General features: G+C 44.6%; 1 long non-coding RNA gene across 1 annotated transcript; it reads right to left on the bottom strand.

Annotated features, from left to right (window-relative positions):
• Positions 1-2,298: 2,298 nt before the first annotated feature.
• Positions 2,299-19,141, bottom strand: LOC140848203 (uncharacterized). The gene is made up of 2 exons (XR_012128778.1): positions 19,063-19,141; positions 2,299-4,528 (listed from the first exon to the last, which is right to left on the bottom strand). It is a non-coding gene; the product is annotated as an uncharacterized lncRNA (long non-coding RNA).
• Between the last annotated feature and the right edge of the window lie 530 nt (positions 19,142-19,671).

The following is a 19,671-nucleotide window of genomic DNA, read 5'->3' as shown; positions in this document are numbered from 1 at the left end:
CCAGGATGCACGCTCCTGGTTAACCTTGACTTGGTGTGCACTGGTGGAGGCCTGGCCTCAGCCGAAGATTGCCCACTGAGCTGGGTCCTGCTGCAGTCCAGGAATGTGAATGCACATTGTTCTCCACCCAGCCGCATTTGTGCGGGGTGAGCTCACCCTGGCCCGCTGCCTCCTTCCCCCAATCTCTCCAATTAAAAACATATTACCTTCCCGCTCGGCCCGGAGCAGCCCTGGGCCGCAGCTTTATTTTATAAACACATGTAGACAAGTTCAAAAAGGAATGATTCATGCTGGACCTGAGCACTCCTGGATTCGAGGACTGCTGAGCATTTTCACAGGGAAAGCATCCTGAGTGGGACCAGGCCTGGCCCTAGGGGGGTATCATCTCTCCAGCTCCAAGGCCCAGGATTACCTGGCCACAGCTGGAAGGACTTACCCACAAGGCCACCTTTCGGCACCCCCAGCCCAGCCCCAGCCACCACTGGCTCCTGGAAAAGAAGGAATCAGGCCCAGCTCCTCCCCCAGCAGGAGGCTTCCTCTGATCCCCTCTAGCATGCTTTCAGGCTCACCTTCCCAGCCTGGATTTGGATTCTCCCCTTCCATGCACTCCACTGAGCTCTCCTAGAGGGTGGGCCCTGGAAGGCCTTTCATGCTTTCTCCCACAATGCCTAGCTCAGTGCCCTGCACATAGAGACACACAAGACAGTTGCTAGAATTATAGCAGTAATAGTGATGAGGCTGTAAGCACTGGTATTTAGTAATTTACATATTTTCCTCCATTGAATTCTCACAAAAGCTCAATGAAGTAGGTGCTCTTCATTGTAAATCCACTTTCACAGATGAGGAAATTAAGGTTTGGAGTTCAATTGAACTTCTCCCTTGGGGATCTGTCTTGGCTGTAAACGGGAGGGACCTTGAATCATATGGTCTTGTCACCTGATTTTACAGATGGAGAAACTGAGGCCCAGAGAGGAAAAGGCACTTCCCCAAGATGGTATAAGGACGGAGCAACCTTAGTAAGAGCCCCAGCTGCCCAACCTTGTATTGCATCACACTGTGCCGGCCCCTGGGGTCATGCCTGACACATAGAAGTTTGGTGACATTTCCTGAGTGAATGAAAAGCTATGTGAGTTTTTATGGAATTCTCTGCTCAGACCATAATTACTGTGACTCTAACATACTCATATCTGAATCCCAAGGGCCCAGCTCCAGATCTACTAAGGAGTCCTCGATCATTATCTGTTGAAAGAATAAATCAGTCTCTTATTGTGTCTATAACCAATATAGCTTAAACCTTACTTATTATTTTAGGGTTACTGGGTGTTTCGTTTGCTCTCCTCAACTAGAGAGTAAGGGTTGGATCTTCTGTAGGTGAGGCTGTGCCCAGCATACAGAGATGCTGACTTCATGGATGCCCACTCATCCTTGCCCTCGTTACTATTCATTGAGCAACTACCATGTGCTGGCACTGTGCCAAGGTGCTAGCCAAATGCTGTGATACAAAGGCTAATTCAGTCATGACCTGCCCTGTGGAACTGCCACTAAAGCACCCCATAGTGACCATCTGCTTTTGCCCACTGTGACTGTAATGGGAGGGGCTGCCAGTTGGGACCTTCCCTAACGGTGGGGGGTGGGAGATGAAGAGGCTTCCCAAAGTTCTTGGTCTTCTCTGCCCATTTTCTGCCAGTCCTCCTGAGCCTGGTTGGCCTAGCAGTGCCCATCCCCAGGAGCAGGGAGCTGCTAGTTATATTTTGCTCATTCATCTAGTTACTCAACAAACATTTATTGAGTGCCTACTGCATGCCAGTTTCCATGGTTGTAAGAAATATGCTGTCCTTGGGGTCATCCTTGCTACAAGCTCCTGTATAAGTCAGAAGGCTTTGAGGGCAAATGACCAAATGTAGGTTGGCTCAGGAGAAGGGGGAACTTACTGTCATGTATCAAATACAGGGATGGCCTTGGGCACTGCTAGGAGTCTTTCTCTACATCCCTTGTCTTTTCTTCCTGGTTCCTTCTCTCCTTCTCAGAGCTGATTAAATTTTTGCTGCAAGATGTGGCCACCATCAGTATCAGGTCTGATGTGACCTCACCCACCTCCCATAGTTCCAACTGGAAAGTTCCTAGGGAGGCTGAAAACAGAAGAGAGAGGGCTGCTCAGGTGGCATAACAGAGTGGGCTACGTGAAGCTGGCTTCTGTGTCATTCTTCTGGTCCCCTAGTTATTTTGGCCATTTCATCTTGATTCCTATACTGGAGAGTCTGGTTCATGGGGAATTTGATAGTAAGATGAATGAGTTAATTTTTCTTTCTTTTTTTTTTTTTTTGGTTGTAAGTAGCTTTTTTTTTTAATTGAGAAGGATACTTGAGGTGTCTCATAGGAGGCATGAAGTAATGAGTTACCAGAAGGGATGACCCCAGCAGCCATGGACCTTGACTGCTTGGAGAATGTTTCACATAACCTCCTTCTCATAGCTTTACCCTTCATGTGACTTGGCTCCAATAGGTGCCAGCCTCTGCAGTTCCAACAGTTCAGTTCCAAATTTTGAATTTGTGGGGAACAATTGGAATTGGCCTTCTGGGGGACACTCGCTTATCCTGCACCAAATTGCAGGGCTGGGAGGGATGGTCACATTGTACTGACCTCAGGAATTCTCATTCATCGTTGGTGGGAACGCAAACTGGTACAGCCACTTTGGAAGACAGTTTGGTGACTTCTTACAAAACTAAACCTACTTTTAAATGACCCAGCAATTGTGCTTTTTGGTATTTACCCAAATGATATCAAAACTTACGTTCCTCCCCCCCAACACACAGAAAAAAACATTAATGTTTATAGAATCTTTATTCATAATTGCCAAAACTTGGAAGCAACCAAGGTATCTTTCAGTAGGTGAACAGACAAACAAAATATGGTATATCCAGGAAATGGAATATTATTCAGCCCTAAAAAGAAGTGTGCTATCAAGTCATGAAAAGACATGGTGGAAACTTAAATGCATATTGGTAAGTAAAAGAAGCCAATCTGGTTGAGATGGATTAATGATTGTACATTGAGCATTGACCCCCCTATACTGAATTTTATTGTTGTTAACAACCATTTGATCAATAAATATGAGAGATGCCCTCTCAAAAAAAAAAAAAAAAAGAAGCCAATCTGGGAAGGCTACATACTGTATGATTCCAACTATATGACATTCTGGTAAAGGCAAAGCTACAGAGACAGTAAAAAGATTGGTTGCCAGTGGGTGGGAGAAGGGAGGGATGAAGAGGTGGAGTGCAGAGGAATTTTAGGGCAGTGAAACTACTCTGTACAATGCCATGATGATGGACACATGTCATTATACATCTGTCCAAACCCACGGAATGTGCACAACCAACAGTGAGCCTTATGTAAACTATCGACTCGGTGATGCTGATGTGTCACTGTAGCTTCATCAGTTGTAACAAATGTTCCACTCTGGAGGGGGATGTTGGTAGTGGGAGAGGCTGTGATGGGGGCATGGGGAGCGTATGGGGAATCTCTATACTTTTTGCTAATTTTTGTTGGGAATCTAAAACTGTTCTAAAAAGTTAAGTCTATTAATTGAAAACATTAATAATCACATGCCTGTGGTCTGGATGTGTCCCACACGGGCTGCCCTGAGAAACTGACCTGCCTCCTCAAATCCAAGCACCATTTGGTTTCAAGACATCATCTTTCCCACCAAGTGCACGTATTAGGTAAAAATGTCTTCATACTCCCAGGTTGTAGCCACTATCCGAGATGCCTGTACCTGCTTATCAGAAGACCTGATTGGCATGAATAACACAAGTGATTACAAGGAGGTGAAAGGATTCCAGGCACAGCCCAGCATCCTGTCTGAGGGTAAGTGGCAGCCCTCGGGCATCTGGAATACGGAAGAGTTGAAGCCTCCATCAGCGCCTTCTTGAGTCCTGGAGTGCCGAGGCTGGGATGTCTGAGGTCAGTGAGGCAGCCAGGGGCCCACGAGGTGTGGCGGCTGCGCTGAGCAGGACTCTCCTCCTCTGTCCCAGATGGAGGCAGGCGGCCTGGTGCTGCTGCCTGGAGCCCAGCAGGGGCAGTGGAGTCCTGTGACCTGCGGTGGGATGAGTGCTGCCAGGACAGCAGCATGAAACTGGCTGGAAGGTTTTGTAGGATTCTGATCAGAGACCAACAAATTCCATCCCTTGGGCCTGGGTTCTTTCTGCCTGTGTCTCAAAATCACAGCAACACACCACCTCAGCAGCATAGTCCGGGTCAACATCCACAGGCACAAATGATGTTGTTAGGAGGCGCTCTTGATAGGGTGGGATGGAATGGTACCTTACCTCCACGATGCCTCTCCCCAGACCATAACGCCAGTTTAATCAGGGTGAAAATATCAGACAAATTCCATCAGGGGGGCATCCAAAAAATACCTGGCCAGGAGTCATCAAAACTGTCAGGAACCATCAAAAACAAGGAAGTCCCAGCCAAGAGGAACCTAAGGAGACATGACGACTACATGCTGTGTGGTAGCCAGGATGGGGTCCTGGGTAGAAAAAGGACATTTGGTGAAAACTAAGGGACTCTATGAGCTTTGCACAATAATCTAAGCATAAACTATGAACTTTGGTTAATAATAATGTGTCAGTTTGGGTCATTAATTGTGACAAATGTACCACACTAATGTGAGATGTTAAGAGGGGAAACTGCAGGTGGGAGGAAGAGGTATAGGAGAAATCTCTATACTATTTGCTCAGTTTTTCTGTAAATCTAGAACTTTTCTAAAAAAAAAAATAAAGGTTATGAATTAAAGTCTATTAATTTAGAAAACCACACACATGCATAATGATGACTTTGAGTCTGATAGCTTGGCTTTGCGTGCTGTCTCTAATACAACTTCTGGCTGTGTGACCTTAGGCAAATTATTTTAACCCATGTAAGCCAGTTCCATCATTTGCAGTGGAGAGCTAAGAATACTTTTAAACTCACTGGTTGTTCTTTTATTCAAAAGAATACATTGCCCATGAAGGGCTTGGCACAACCTGGTACATATATGGTGTTCATTAAATGATAAATGTTATTATAGACATATATTCACATATACATGTACTGGGATTATTATGAATGTAGGATTTGGTTTTAATTGTTCGATTTTCTTATTTTTTAAAGCAAAAAATTTTTTTTGACAATTTCACTTAAAAATTGTCAGCCAGTTCTGCTGCTAGAAGAAAAAGCATTTTGCATTCAAGCCAAAAGCACGTGAATTGTCTTCCTAATTGTGTGGACATCAGACCTATTGTTGGAGTCTGAGTTTAGGTCCTGTGGGGGTAGGTATCTGTCTTCTTTGGAGCATGGGGCTTCAGCTCCTTAGTGAGCTCAGTGTCCCCCACTTAGCCCTTCTTCCCTATATTCCCTGTCATCAAGGGTCAGTAGTGGGGAGGCAGGCCAATCAGCAGACAAGCCGAGAGGACTTCTGGAAGGAAGGGGGTTGAGATCCCAATACTCACCTTTGACATTCAATGTTATGAGAAGGTCTCTGATGTGAGAGGGACCTTGACCAGGAGGTCCCCATCCACAGGGGGTCTGGCCCGGGAACAAGACTCAGGCCTGTGGGTGGTGACGTGGCCAGGGTGCTAATCTGGGCACAGCCCACTGTGGCCCAGATGCTGGCATCATTTCCTTTGGCTCAGAGACCCAGAGTGGGGACACCACCAGAAAGGTGGGACTTCCTGTCCCTGTCCCACACTGAGAAATGCTGGCTTGAGGAACCCAAACTACTGAGGGGATGAATACAGCAGACAAAAGCAGTCATGCTCCTGGTTTCCTGGGTGGTGGCTATGTGAGGTGAGAGGGACTTTCCATCAGAATCTCTCTGCGTCTGCAGAAACACCATGTGGTGACAGCTGTGACCAAGGACATGGTCAGATTTCCCTGTTTCCTTTTCTGGAAGATAGTAATCAGGTCTTACTTCCTGGCCCGAGTATCCCTGAACCACTTGATCATCACAGAAAGACCACTGGGAAGGATGACTTGTTCTCAGTGAGCAGATGTTATAATTTGGCCAGTAAGGGAAATGTGACCTCATTTTGTATCTTAGCTGGAGAAATGGACATCCAGTTACCTGCATAAATGTCCATACACAGATACTTTTAAACACGCACATGTGTGCACACACATATGCACACACACACATACCTGCACATATACACATACACTCATACATATACATAGACACACAGACACACACACAGACGAACCTAGATACACACACATACATAGACATATACATACACAATACACAAAAATGCAGACATGCACATACATAATACATCACACACATGCATACACATACATATTCACACATACATAAACCCCTAACACACACAGATGCGGACACCTGCTGCCCATGCTTATTGTCTTAGCAAGAAAAATTCTTGCCTTTTTTGCACTCAGCTTTTCTTCACAAGTCTTGGATTCTTGGAAAGGGATTGCAACTAGAGGGTAGGGGATGGAGAAAAAACAGGGGAGAGGCGGGCCATGTGGACAGATGCTAATTTGTTTCTGCAGTCGACAGATGGGGTGAGGAAGAATTACACAGTGGGTATTAAAATTCCCTTCTAAATTCAACAATATTTGCAAACTGATCTGAGCCCCCCAGAAGTAGTAAGAGAAAGTGTACAATCTGAGATGTAATTCCAATCTCTCTTGAAGGTGGGACTATTTAAAAACCTTTAAAGCATGCCTTGTCTGAAATGCACATGTCCTAAAGCAAACATTGGCTGCAACCTGATTATGGCCACTAGGAAAAAAATAATAGACACACCATGATTATATAGAGATTTTTCTGCAAACAAGGAGATATGAGAACATTTGGATACTTTTAACACCAATCTAATTTAAGGTGTATAGAAGGAACAGTTGTTCTTTTTTTGGTCATTTTAAAAACTACATATTTGTTGCAGAAAACTTTAGAAAGTGTAATGAGTAAAACTCCCTCCACCCAGAAAAAACTGGGTGTTATTTTAAATAAATAGTTATGAATATTGTTAACATTTGTGTGTATATACACCCAATATATCTCTATCTACACGTAGGTATACATATAACCTGCTTTTTCATTTAACAATAGATGCTAAGCATTTTCCCATCATTTCTAATATCATTTCAACGAAATAAAATGGCCATCTCTGCAGGCACAAGCACACAGATCCTCCTCAAGATTTGAGCATATCTAGGAAAGAGAACCAAACTGGCTGTCCCACCCCCAGTTCATCTCACCGCCCCTGCCTCCAGAGAGGAGGGGCTGCCACAGTGAACTGGGATGCTGAGCATCCTCGGAACATGTGTGCACATCTGGAGGAATGGTTATGAAGATTAATGTCATGCTCAGTGTCAGAACTCACCCTGACATTTCCTCAGTTTATCCAAACAATTTAGGGGAGCCCTCTGGGGATTAGGAACCGCACTCTGCAGTGCGAGGTCAACACTTAACCTCTTGAATTCTCATTTCCCTGGAGACATGCTTGCAAGTTTTATTCTTTAATTGCTAAAACAATGAGGTCGTGTACAGAACCAATACTAGGGCTTGAAATAGCTTAAGGCAAAATGCAAGAAAGGAAAGTCTGAACACACTGGACTAATGGGAATTAGAATATTTTAAAGTAGGGTTTGAGAGCCAGAAAATAGAAACTAAATGATGTAGGAATTAGTGTTTTTGAAATGATTATGTGAATTAAATAGGTTCTTGAGCCAAATGAAGCACTTTAAGCATGTCTCAGAGAATATTTTTTACCTTTTCCCCCCTGCTATCTGCGATTCAGTTTGGTTTCAAACCAGTTAACTGTTATTTAAAAATTATTTCTCTTTATGGATAATGCATGCCATGCAACTAATGGATCTTCCATATTGCTTTGGCTGCCAGGGGGCTCAGGAATCCAAATTACTGTATAGGTCTTGCATATCGATGTCATAATATCCCCTCTGGTTTTGATTTTTTCCCTGATCCTGGTTTTTATCTACTGAGATTTTTGTTTTATTGCATGTATTTCTTGTAAGCCACCTCAAATCTTTTGTTAGATAGATTTGTAGATCAAAACAACTTGGATTTGTGGTTCAGTTTAAGAAGAAATGAACATTTTGGTTTGGTTTTAGAGTTCAGCAAATTAGTGTGATTAGCTCTGATTTGAGGTTTACAGTTCTATTACGTTAAAGTCCTTGGTATTTAATACATCAAAGAGCCTGAGAGCTTGCACTTAACCTCCTGCGTGTTAACACTGCACAGTGCATCGTACGTCTGTTTCCAATGATTCTGGGCTAAGAAGCTCTTTGAGATTCTATCTTAGAATCTCGCTCAACCTTTAGACATGGTGGGATGGATGTGTGAGCACCAACTTTCGAACACAGATGCAGAAAGGAAAGTGACCCCACTCATTCCAACATATTCCAAGCAAAAAGCATTTTTGCTTATAAAGAGATGAAAGCCTAAGACTTCTTCGAGAGAGTACACATCCTCCACTGTGATGTGTTCTACTTCGCATGACAGCAATTCCAGAATCATCCACCAAGGTGACACTGGGAGGTTCTTGCGTTCCTGCACCTATGCAGTATTTGGGGGTCAGGGAATGGAGAAGGTCTGGCATAAGAGGGAGCAGAGTCTCTCCAAGGAAGAGGAAACTCTGAAACATGGCTTAGGCCTGGATTCCAGGGCTTTGCCTCTTCATGCAACCCTGATATTCCTCCAGGGGGTCCTCCAGATTCCATCAAAGACCGCTGGTTTACGCTGATGCCTAGACAGAGGCTGTTTGTGATGGTGCAGCCAGGTACCCTGACTTCCGGGTGCTGCTAAGACACTAAGTCTTAGTCTGACCTTGGCAAACTGCTTACCATCTCCATGTCCCCACTTTCTCCCAGGTCAAGTGGAGGGGGAGGAGACTGAGAAAGGGGAGCCAATACATCTTGGACCTCCACTGCTTTTCAACAGCCATGTTTGCCACTTACAAGTGTCATTGTTTATTAACTTTGACCTGAAGCAAGTGACTGCATCTCTCTAAGCCTCGGTTTCCCAATCTGAAAGTGGAAATGACATATTTACCATGGAGCTAATGAAGCTTAAGTTTTAGGGTCCGTGCCTTTGCATAGTCTCCTCTAAAGCCTGGAAGGGGCCCTGCAATGGGTTCACATGTTTTGGTAAAATTTGAAAAATAAGATCACAATTGGCTACTGACTACTGTCTCTTTACACTTGATCCTTTCTGTCACACTTTGCCACGGTCATTTTTGGAACTTGCCCTGTGTTTATGGACTATATTTGTGTGGTTGCCTTCTTAGGGTAGGAATGTTTTCCAAAAATGCTCCCAACTCCTCAGGAATATTCCTACCTCCCCTTGAAAACTATCTTCCAAGACCTGGACGCTCTGCATGAAGGTGCAGGGCCAGAGGCCATCCCAACATCTAAAATTTCCCTAGGGAGTTTTGCACCAGAAGTATGTGGGTAGTGGAAAAGAAACAATATTTGATATGTATGGAGCCAGAAGCAGCCTATACAATTTCAAACTCGCCATGCTTTTTTATTCTTTTGGTGTGAATTATCATTTATTAAATGTGCTTGTAGACCACAAACCTCTGGCAGAAGTACAAATAGCTAGTATTATGTCCTGTGAATTTTCATGTTTTTGCATTTCAACTCTCAAAGAAAGAATTTTTGCCCAACTATGCAACTATGCTGGAAGAAGGACTGAATTCTCCTTATCTTCTCTCCATAAGAAATAACATTACATCCTTGTCATATGAAAAGATGATAAAATATGCAGCTAAAGTTGTAGGGATGAAAATACTATAAAGGAGTAAGAAATAGTTATTGAACTAAAAATATTATGAAAAATTTCTAACTTCTGCAATCTTTGTGGTATCTGTCAGCTTTTTATAAGTGTGGTTGCTCTTCTTATGCTAAATAAATATCACTTTTGTACTTAATTTTTATTTGTAATTTTGCAAACTTCAGTTCCTGTAAATCTGGATCCTCTTCTGAAAATTGGCACAGACACACCTACTTTGAAAGCAGATGGGAGATGTTCTGATGAGATTTGTATAAATGGCCCCTCTAGCCCAGGATTCGGCTGCTTTACACAACAGTTATTGTAATGATTCTTATCACAAGAGATATTGCAGGGAAGTTGTTATTCTTGTTTTGTTTGCCTGTTTTGTTTTTGATAGAAGCTTGGGGAAATCCTTCAGAACTCTTCGTGTTTGACTAGAAAGAACTCATTTCATTTCACTTTAAGAGCAGCACATCTGCCTGGGAAATAGCAAAGCTCAGTACCTACCTGCACTAACATTTATAGTTTTGAACCCAACCAGTCTCCTTTGTTCTTTTGAAATGTTCTTTTCTCCACACCTGCCTTGTGGTGTTAGCAAAGTGGTGTGTGTTTCCCAGGAATCTTCTGACCTAGTTATATTGATTGACCCAAACTGAACCAACCATTGCTCTTTCTTGAGATTTTTGACTTGGAGAATAAAGAGAGCAAGTCTTGTTCCTTCTATGGTAGAAAATCTTGGAAATGTGCTACTGAGAGTTGCTGATGACCATGTTCCAAGCTATAACCTATCTGAGAGAGTAGAGTCAGAAAGCAGAAAAAAATTGAGGCATGGCAGGTGGAGAAACAAGAATTCAGCTCTCTGGTCCTTGTAATCTCTGTGACCTGTTGCATTCCTACCTTCCCGCCAGAGTATCACTCATCTCATCACCTTCCATTTTCTCCTAAGCTAGTTTGAGTTGGCTTTCAGACAGTATTCATATCAACCTATACCCTAGGAGTAAAGATGAGCTGGAAATAGGCTAGACTTTACAAAGATTAAAACTCAACCTCGAGTCATCTCTATCTCAGATAACATCAAGGTGAACTTCTACTATAACAGTTGGCAGAAGCTAAAGGAAATCCTTTCAGGAGGAAAATAATATGATCTGGAGCCTCTGCAAATTTTTTTGTATCAAATATTCAATATTTAATCAAAACTCATCAGGCATACCAAGAACAGGACCATAAGAAAAAATGTATAATAAAAATAGACCCACAGGTGATCCCGATAGTAGAATTATCAGACATGGTCTTTAAAAACTGATATTAATGTAGTCAAGAAAATGAATGACAAGATGAAAATTTTCACCAGAGAACTAGAATCTTTAAAAAGGAATCAAGTGAAAATTCTAGAAATGAAAGAGTTTGTATTTCCACTAGTTGCCTCAAATCTTTTTGAAAGGAGAAAAAGTATCAGCAAAGAAATGAAAACCAAACAGACAAATGGAAGGGGGAAATGTGAGTTTAGGAGACTGAAAATCTGGGTTCCTTTTCTGTCTCTGTCACTCCTAGCTGTGTAAACTTGGACTTATGGTTCATATCAGAAAATAGAGAAAATAAAAGCTGCTTTACTGGTGAAGCTTGTATAAAATAGTGCATGTGAATTGCCTGCCCAGGGCCTGCCAAGAGCAAGCATGCCATGCATGGTGGCTGTTACTATTATTTTTATTGTCATTATATTTGAAGAAAGCGGGTCTTTTAAATGAAGAGAATCTGAATTTGAAGCAATCTGCTGAGCCAGTATTTTTTTTTTTGCATGCACATGTCTAAAGAACAGAGGAGAAAATGAATCAATGGCATTTTCTCACAGCTCAGCTCAGTGAAAAGCTGTCAAAACAGGCTGCATGTGCTCCTGGGTGGGGCAGGGAGGCAACCAGGATAGCAACCCCGAAGCAGGGTTAGGGAGAGGGGGGAGGGAGCTCATGGTTGAGCCACTGGTGATGAGGCTTCCCTGCTAACAAGGTCCTCACAGGATATCCTTAACTAATTCCCTTTGGACCAGGGCCAGAGAGATCTGTCTTTTTCTGAATCACACCAGGGAAGCTTCAAAGTCTGTTTCAGCAGGCTGAGTTGGAGAGAGGTTCTAGCTGGCATCCTAACAGGAAGATGCCATACCCTGAGGAACACCCTGAGGGCCTGTGGGATATTGGGGCCAGTGCCAGGCACTTCACCTCCCTTTCTTCTGAATTCTCAGGTAGAAACTGAGACTCACAGAAGTTAGGTGACTTGCCCAAGGTCACACAGTTGACCCATGACAGAACTGAGATTCTTATGTGTCTGACTCTAAGACAATTCTACTGCTCTTTTCACTAACACATCATGTATCACACTGTCATTCTTATGCAAGAAGGAGACTGCTATATCCTTATAAGCATAACACAACCAACTCTTTGCTTGGAAAACTTCTGTTCATCCTTCAAAACCCTTAAGTCAGTTAGAAGCCTCTGTGAACTTTCTCCTGCTGCCCCAACTCATCTCTCCGTGATGTCAGTCACCTCTGCACCAGTACCTCCTTCTATTGTTGCCCTTTTCATGCTTTTCTAGAATCATCGACTTATGTGTCTATCTTCCTCATAAGGCTGGAGTTTTCTCATGTTTTATTGCATTTATAGACCCAAGCATGGGCTGAGCCCAGAGTAGTGAAGGAATAAATAAGCACATGTACAATATAATGAGTCATAAGAAATGCATATTTCATATGACAAAATACATATTTCCTAGGTATATTTGGTCTTCATCCACAGTTCCTGAAAACACTGCAGAGTTTTAAAAGTGAAATGGGTGTCTTGTCATATTAATGAGAGACTTTTGGACCCCCACCCAAGGGCAGGGGCTGGAGGTTGAATCAGCCAATGGCCAATAATTTAGTCAATCATGAATATACAATGAAGCCTTCACAAAAATCCCTGAGAAGAGCTTTTCACTCTCTACTCTCTTGGATCCTGCTTCTCTATCAGGGAGAGCTTCTACGCTTGGGGAACCAGGATGCCTCCATGTGCCACCAAGCCAGGCTTCAAGTTCCATGAGGATAGTTCCTTTATTTGGGACCTTGCCCTATGTATCTCGTCATCTGGCTATTAACTTGTGTCCTTTATAAAACTGGTAAATGTAATTGTTTTTCCTGAGTTCTATGAGCCACTCTAGCAAATTAATTGAACCTAAGAGGAAGGTCGTTGGAAATTCCAACCTGTAGCTGGTAGGTAACAGCTTGTGGCTTGCGACCAGCATCTGGAGTGGTGGGTGGAGAGCAGTCTTGTAGGATGGATCCCTTAACCTGGGAAATCTGGTGCTTTCTCTGGGCAGATAGCATCAGATTTGAGTTGAGTTCTCAGACACCTTGTTGGTGTTTGAGAATTGCTTGGTGTTGTGTCTGGAGGGAGGTCCCCCCCCACACACACATTGGAATTGGGTCTGGGAACCTGGAAGGAGTTAAGTACGTCATTGCAACATGCATGAGGGAATGAAAAATAAATTAATTTCATTCAGCAAAGACTTAATAAGTCTCTTCTATGTGTCATACATTTCTAACTTGATGTGAAGAATAAAGCATTGAGCAAAACAAAGTTGCTGTTCCCATGAAGCTAATGCTCTAGGGAGAAACAACAGGCAATAATCAAATATGCAGGAAAATAAACAAAAGAATTGCTATTTGTGAAAAGTGCCACTTTTGGGCCCAGGACTGTTCAGATGATTAAAGATTCCTACTTTCAGGCAGAGAGCTGAATTAGCAAGAGGACTATTTCTATACAGTTTGGACATTGCATTTAAAGGGTATGTCTAATGTCCCTGATTTTCTTTTGTGCCCTGTAATTTTAAGTGCAAGACAATCAGAATATGCAAAGCACAGTCCTGCTAAAGAAGCACATAGCCCAGAGTTAACTGACTCTAAAACATGTAGGACAGGGATGGCAGTTATGAGGCCATTATATACTTCCTACTACTGCTCCTAGGGCAGACATTGCTAATCGATCATGATACTCTTTCCAGCTGAACCTGGTGCACCTTCTCAGCCCAGCACTCCAGGCAGCCACAACCAATCAATCCAATGGGACATGCAAGTTGAAACCTCAGCATACCCCTAGCCTGAAGCATTTTATCTTCTTCCATCTGGGAGAGTATAGTGCTGTGGCAACAGCTTTGGGGGATATCAAGTCCCCAAACCAATCTTGGCAGTGGCACTTAAAAAAGAGAAGATTGAGAAGAATTGTTTTTCAAATATTTGGTTCCCAAACATATTTATTTGCAACTCCGAGTCTACTGACCATATGTGTTACATCTGTTCTGGATTGGGATTCAAACAAAGTTTATGATTTACTGGCTTTAAAAAATACATCTCTAGGTACCTCCACACAAAGATGCCAGTGAGAGAAGCACCAATTTCACAAAGACGCATCTCCACCTCTCAGAAGGAGTCCGTGTACTTAGGACCCCTCAGCATGAACAAATCCCATTGCCCAATTGAAAAGAAGAAGAAAAAGCTCTGTTTGGAACTTGCGATCCCGTCATGGGACTCACACACCCTGGGTGATTCCGCACAGTCTGCTGAGGTTTCACGGCTCAGCAGAGGTGGTGTAGCTCTCCTGGGACTGTTTAGGCTCAGATGAGTTTGCCAGGCCCTCCTGGGTGGCCCCTTCTCTGTGGTTCCCCATGAGGTCCACGGCCTTTTCCTTTCAGCCCTTGAACTTTCTCTAGGGTGTCCTCTGGCCTTTGCCCATGGCTGTTCATGGCCCCTCTACTGTGCCCTCACTGCTCTGTCCCCCACCACAAAGAGGAAGAGGAGCCCCATTGGTTCTGGCCCATTGGTTACCTGGCCCATTGGTTACCTCCCATCTTAGAAAACATCTGAATCTCTCATTCTCAGTTTTCTCATCTGTAAAACGGGAATGAAAGTAATATCATCTTCCTAGTCAATGAACTGACTCAGGTCAACAGTGCAGTTCATAGGGACTGTCCCATAAATGATGGGTGTGCCAGCTATGGGCCTGCGACTGTGTGGGCTGTTATTTAATTTTGATGAAAAGCCAATAGACTGGGCTCTCATGCTTCAGGGTGTATCTGAATAACTCCCAGGACACATCGCTTGATCCCAGTGCAGTGCGGTTCTGACACAGAGCCCGAGAATTTGCCTTTTTAACCCAGGTGCTCTGGACTGGAAGTCTGTTGACCACCCCTGAGAAACATTTTGTATAAAGAGAGAATCTTGTCTCAGTTTTACAGATGAGGAACCTGAGAGATAGAATGATCTGCCCCAGGCCACAAAACAAGTAAGAAGCAGAGCCAGGATGTGAACCAGGCCTGCCTGATTCCAGGACCTTGGGGTAAGGTAACATTTGAAGATGCTTCTGTCCAATGAAAGCTCCTGCCTTCTGCAAGCCCTCCTGCTGCCCACCCTGCAGCCTGCTCCCCTTTGGCCACACTGTCTCTTCCCATGACTTCTGCCCAAGGAGAATATGGCAACTGGAGAATATGCCGAGTGCTGTCACTCACTAGCTGCATGACTGTGGGCAACTGCTTAGACTCCCTCCATCTGCCAGCTGGTGCCCTTGGGAGGCTGCCTTTCTGGGCTACCCCTGTGGGCTGCCTTGGCTCCTGGCCTCCTGCAGGGTCCACTAAAGGGGGGTGATAGCGGGAGATTGGAAGGCAAGAGGGGAAACAGGTCAGAGTATTTTCCTCCAGCTTCCCTCTACCGAGAGGGGTACAGCTTCATTACATAGCCCTCTCTCCAGCTACAGGTCTCACAGTTTCTGGAACCTCCTCCACCCCTACTGCTACCCTTCCAGTCATCAGATCTCAACAACTCTGTACTGCCGCTAGCTCTGGAGAATGTCAGTAACCTTTTCTGGGTCCCCTTAACCTGCCACCCTTATAAATAGCTCCTTTCATAAACCCTTCTCAATTGCCCCATTTGAATGGTCATCTGCTTCCTGGGCCCTGACTGACACACTCAGCCTCCTCATCTACAGTATAAGTAGAATCCTGAGAAATCCATTGGAAGTTGGCAAAGTGCAGCCCATGGGCCAAATCTAGCCCCCTGCCTGTGTTTATAAATAAACTTTTATTGGACCAAAACCATGTTCATTTCATTTACGTATTATCAATGCCTGCTTCCACATTACAGTGGTGGGGTTAAGTAGCTGTGACAGAGACTGGATGGCTTTTAAGCCTAACATTTTGACTCTCTGACCCGTTACAGAAAGGTTAAACCCTGAGCTCCACTATAGGATATGGTAGTTACAAGCCCTCAGCACAGTGCCTGGCACATGGTAAAGTGCAGTAAGGGCTGGCTCTTTTTATTGAGGCTCAGTGGCAGCAATGCATAATTCCAGTGCCAAAACAATCGGGAGCTAGAAGCGGGTGGGAGCAGCTACCATCTGCTTTCTAGGATGTGGTCTCAAAATCCTTTTAAAAAGCAAGCCTTCCTGGTGGCTTGCTACTTCCTGGGCAGACGTCTGCTCTTCCTGTTCTTCCTCTCAGCACCTAGTTCAGGGCTCCCAGTAGAGTCCACATCTATAAATGTTTGCTGTTGGATGAATGAATCCAATTAACCACCCAGCCACTGGATTGGAACTTTGCAGAGACCCAGTGTTTATGTAAATCAGAGTCCTTCGGGGACAGCACAGCTGTCACCAAGTCTTAGAGGCTTTTCTGCCACATTGATTTCCCAAACTCACTGCCTCTACTCTGTCCTCACAGCCATCACCACCACTGGGTTCCTCCATGGCCTTCCAACCTCCAGGCTTACTCCCTTCAAGCTACTCCCACACAGCCCCCAACATCATCTTTCTCACACATAAATCTGATTGTGCTGCTCCCATTCTAAAACCCTGTCCATAGCTTCCCACTGCCTACAGGATTATGTCCAATGTATCTCCAAACTCCTCAGCACAGCTTTCCGAGCAAACCCGCAGTGGGACCTGTTCACCTACCCTTCCTCATCACTCACTTCTCCCTCAATTCTCCTCTGCATTATGCTCCAGCACCCCACAATTCTCCAGACCCCCAACAAGACTGACTTTTCTCGCCTCCTTCCTGGAGTGCCCATCAGCACCTCTGCCCCACGCCAATCTATGACTTCTGGTTAGTCATGGCTTATCTTGGGCTTTACCTCTTCAGGGCAGCCAAGCTGCTCTCCTCCAAGCTGAATGGATGTTTCTTCAGGGCTTCCCCAGTACCTTGTGTTGTTCTTTTTGGACACTTGAACTGGCTGTGTACCTCTTGCCCTCCCATGCTAGACTATGAACTCTGAGTGAGCAGGTCATGACATGGCAGCCACATTGTGGCTACAGAAAACAACAGATGCTCAACCCCTGGGAGGCGCCTTCATTCATCAGCCCAGACCCCTTTTTTCACTGGGGCCTGTTGTATCCTTCTGGGTCTATGTGGCCAAGTCTCCAGTCCTTGAGAAGCTATAGGACTCATCCATTGAGAGAGGGGGAGGCACATATTTCCACCTACTTTACGCCTACCTACTTGAAAATTCTTGGAAAACTCCAAAACAACGGCTGGATTGAAATCCACGTTATTTAAACACTAAATTGAAACATATTCTTCCAAGGACAAGCAGCCATTCATTTGAATCTCAGTCAACTTCTGTCCGCTCATGGGTCCAGCCCCTTGTGTTGATGGGGCTGGTGGAAGCTGGCCCTGGAAATCTAGTTTTGTTCTGCAGATGAGATGACAGATTGCCACTCAGTGACTTTGCCACTTTGGGAGGATCAAATGACTTCAGTGGCCAGGGAGGAGCTGTAGATGTGGAAGTGGGATATGGTGCCACAGAACAGACAGGGGTCTGAGGCAGAGAGGGGACCTTTTACTCACCTGCAGGTTTTAGTACTAGGATTTTCCACAAGAATCCAGTAATATGGATTTTTATAAGAAATCTTCTGAGTTTTTATTTCATTTTCTTTTTTTATTATTATCTGAGATTTTTAATTCTGGGCAATTAATTCAAACAGCTTGAAGCCTAAAGGAAGTCAGACTGATGCTCTTTTCAGGTCTGATTCAGCCTCTACAACCTGGGTTTATAGCCTCTCTCTTATGTGTACCAGACCCTTTACACTGGTTTCCTCTTTAATCCTCTAACCATCCATGAGACCCGCTTTTTTGGTTAGGCCCATTTCACATTATGAGGAGACTGAGGCTCAAAACCATGGGCCCAAAGCCACTGGTTAAGGGTGGATCAAGACTCAAACCCAGATCTGCCTGTTTCCAAGGCCCTGGCCACACCAGTTTCTGCAGGCCCCTCCTGGTGGCTGAGGCTGTGGCAAGGCCTGCCCTGGGGTGTCAGGAACGGAGAATGGGTGGTGCTCTGTGGAGCTTAGCTCAGCTCCCTGCATGCAGCCAGGCTGGAGGACCCCTTTGTGCGAGCTCAGCATCTGGTTGTCAAACACAGGCTGGCTCAGGTCCACCATCTGGCTCCACTTGAGAAAAGGGCACTTTAAACATCCCAGCTGGTGGGGCAGGCCGGCGCAGAGAAGCTTCAAGGCCGTCAGCCTGATGCGCTCCAAGGCAAGTTCAAGGTGAAAGAGGATGGGTGCATCCCACTGCATCTCACCTCCCTTCCTCTGTCTGTCTGTCTGTCTGTCTGTCTTCCTGATGCCCCCTCCTTCTCTTCCTCTCTTTCCCCCTTCCCTGCCCTTCCGCCTCTCGGCTCCATCCCTCTCCCTCACACATTGCTTCTTGCCCTTTCTTGTCCTTCTCTCTGGGTCTTCCTTGCTTCCATCTCTTTCTACCTTTTTTGTCTTTTGTCCTCTTCCTTCTTTTCTCTTTGCCTTCTTTCTTTCAATCTCTCACAATAATATGCATAAACCTTTTACTCCTGACTTCCTTCCAATATCCTTGCACAAAGAACAAATAGAGATGCCCCCAATGGGCAACAACCATTTTGTTCCAATAGAACTTTTTCTCTTAGGAGAGGGGTGTGCAAATTGCTAAAACAGACTCTCTCTCTGACATATTCATGACTTGGCATCCTATGGCAAGTTAAGTATTTTTCCAAACACAGCTAAGCTGGTGTTAGAAGGCTAATGAATCCAGCTAAAAGAAGCTTTCATCTACAAGTCAGTAAAATGTTCTGTTGTTTATTCCCCACCATTTCTTTATTTCTCCACAGCCCTGTCCTACACACACATGCATGCTCACTCTCACACACTTACAGACACATGCACACACACACACACACACACACACACTTCCTTATTGCCATTACTTTGAAGAAAATTCTGTACCTTAAATCTCTGGCAAAGCTGTCCTCCCAGGTCCTTAGGAAAGGGAAGCTGGCCTTTGCTGAATGCCCTCTGCTTCCAGGGTACTTTTCCGTCTTGGCTCTGGGCCTCACAGCAGCCCTGCCAGGAAAGTAGCCACGTGGTCATGTAGGTAAAAAGCCTCAGGTCAGAGAGGTGGAAGAACTTCCCCAAGGTCACAAAGTCAGTCTAGACGTGCAACCTCAAGTGCCAAAGTGCTCCACATGTCAGTCCAGGGAAATCTGCAGGTAATTCTGGGGCCCCATAAATACTCTCCAAAGACTTCCTTTGACAAGCGCATGTAGCACTGCACCCCAAAGCATTTCCCTACCTCTCACAAATAATGGCAAGAAGGGGAATTTTATCCGAGCTTTATTTACCACACATTCACTGTTTCCCCTCATCCTTATACAACCCTTTGATATTGAGAAGATGGGGTGGTTACTATGCTCGTTTTGCAGACAAAGAAGCTGAACCTTAGAAAGGTAAAGTGACTTTTCCAAGGTTCTCAGTTGGTTAGCAGAGGGCAGAAGCTAGAGCCCATGTCTCCAGTGCCTTACTGTAGATGTGTATATCAAGATTCCAGTGAGAGAC

This window comes from Manis javanica, chromosome 1, assembly GCF_040802235.1.
Source record: "Manis javanica isolate MJ-LG chromosome 1, MJ_LKY, whole genome shotgun sequence".
NCBI classification, from domain to species: domain Eukaryota; kingdom Metazoa; phylum Chordata; class Mammalia; order Pholidota; family Manidae; genus Manis; species Manis javanica.
Note: the sequence above shows the minus strand (reverse complement) of the source record. Positions and strands in the feature narration are given on the sequence as shown.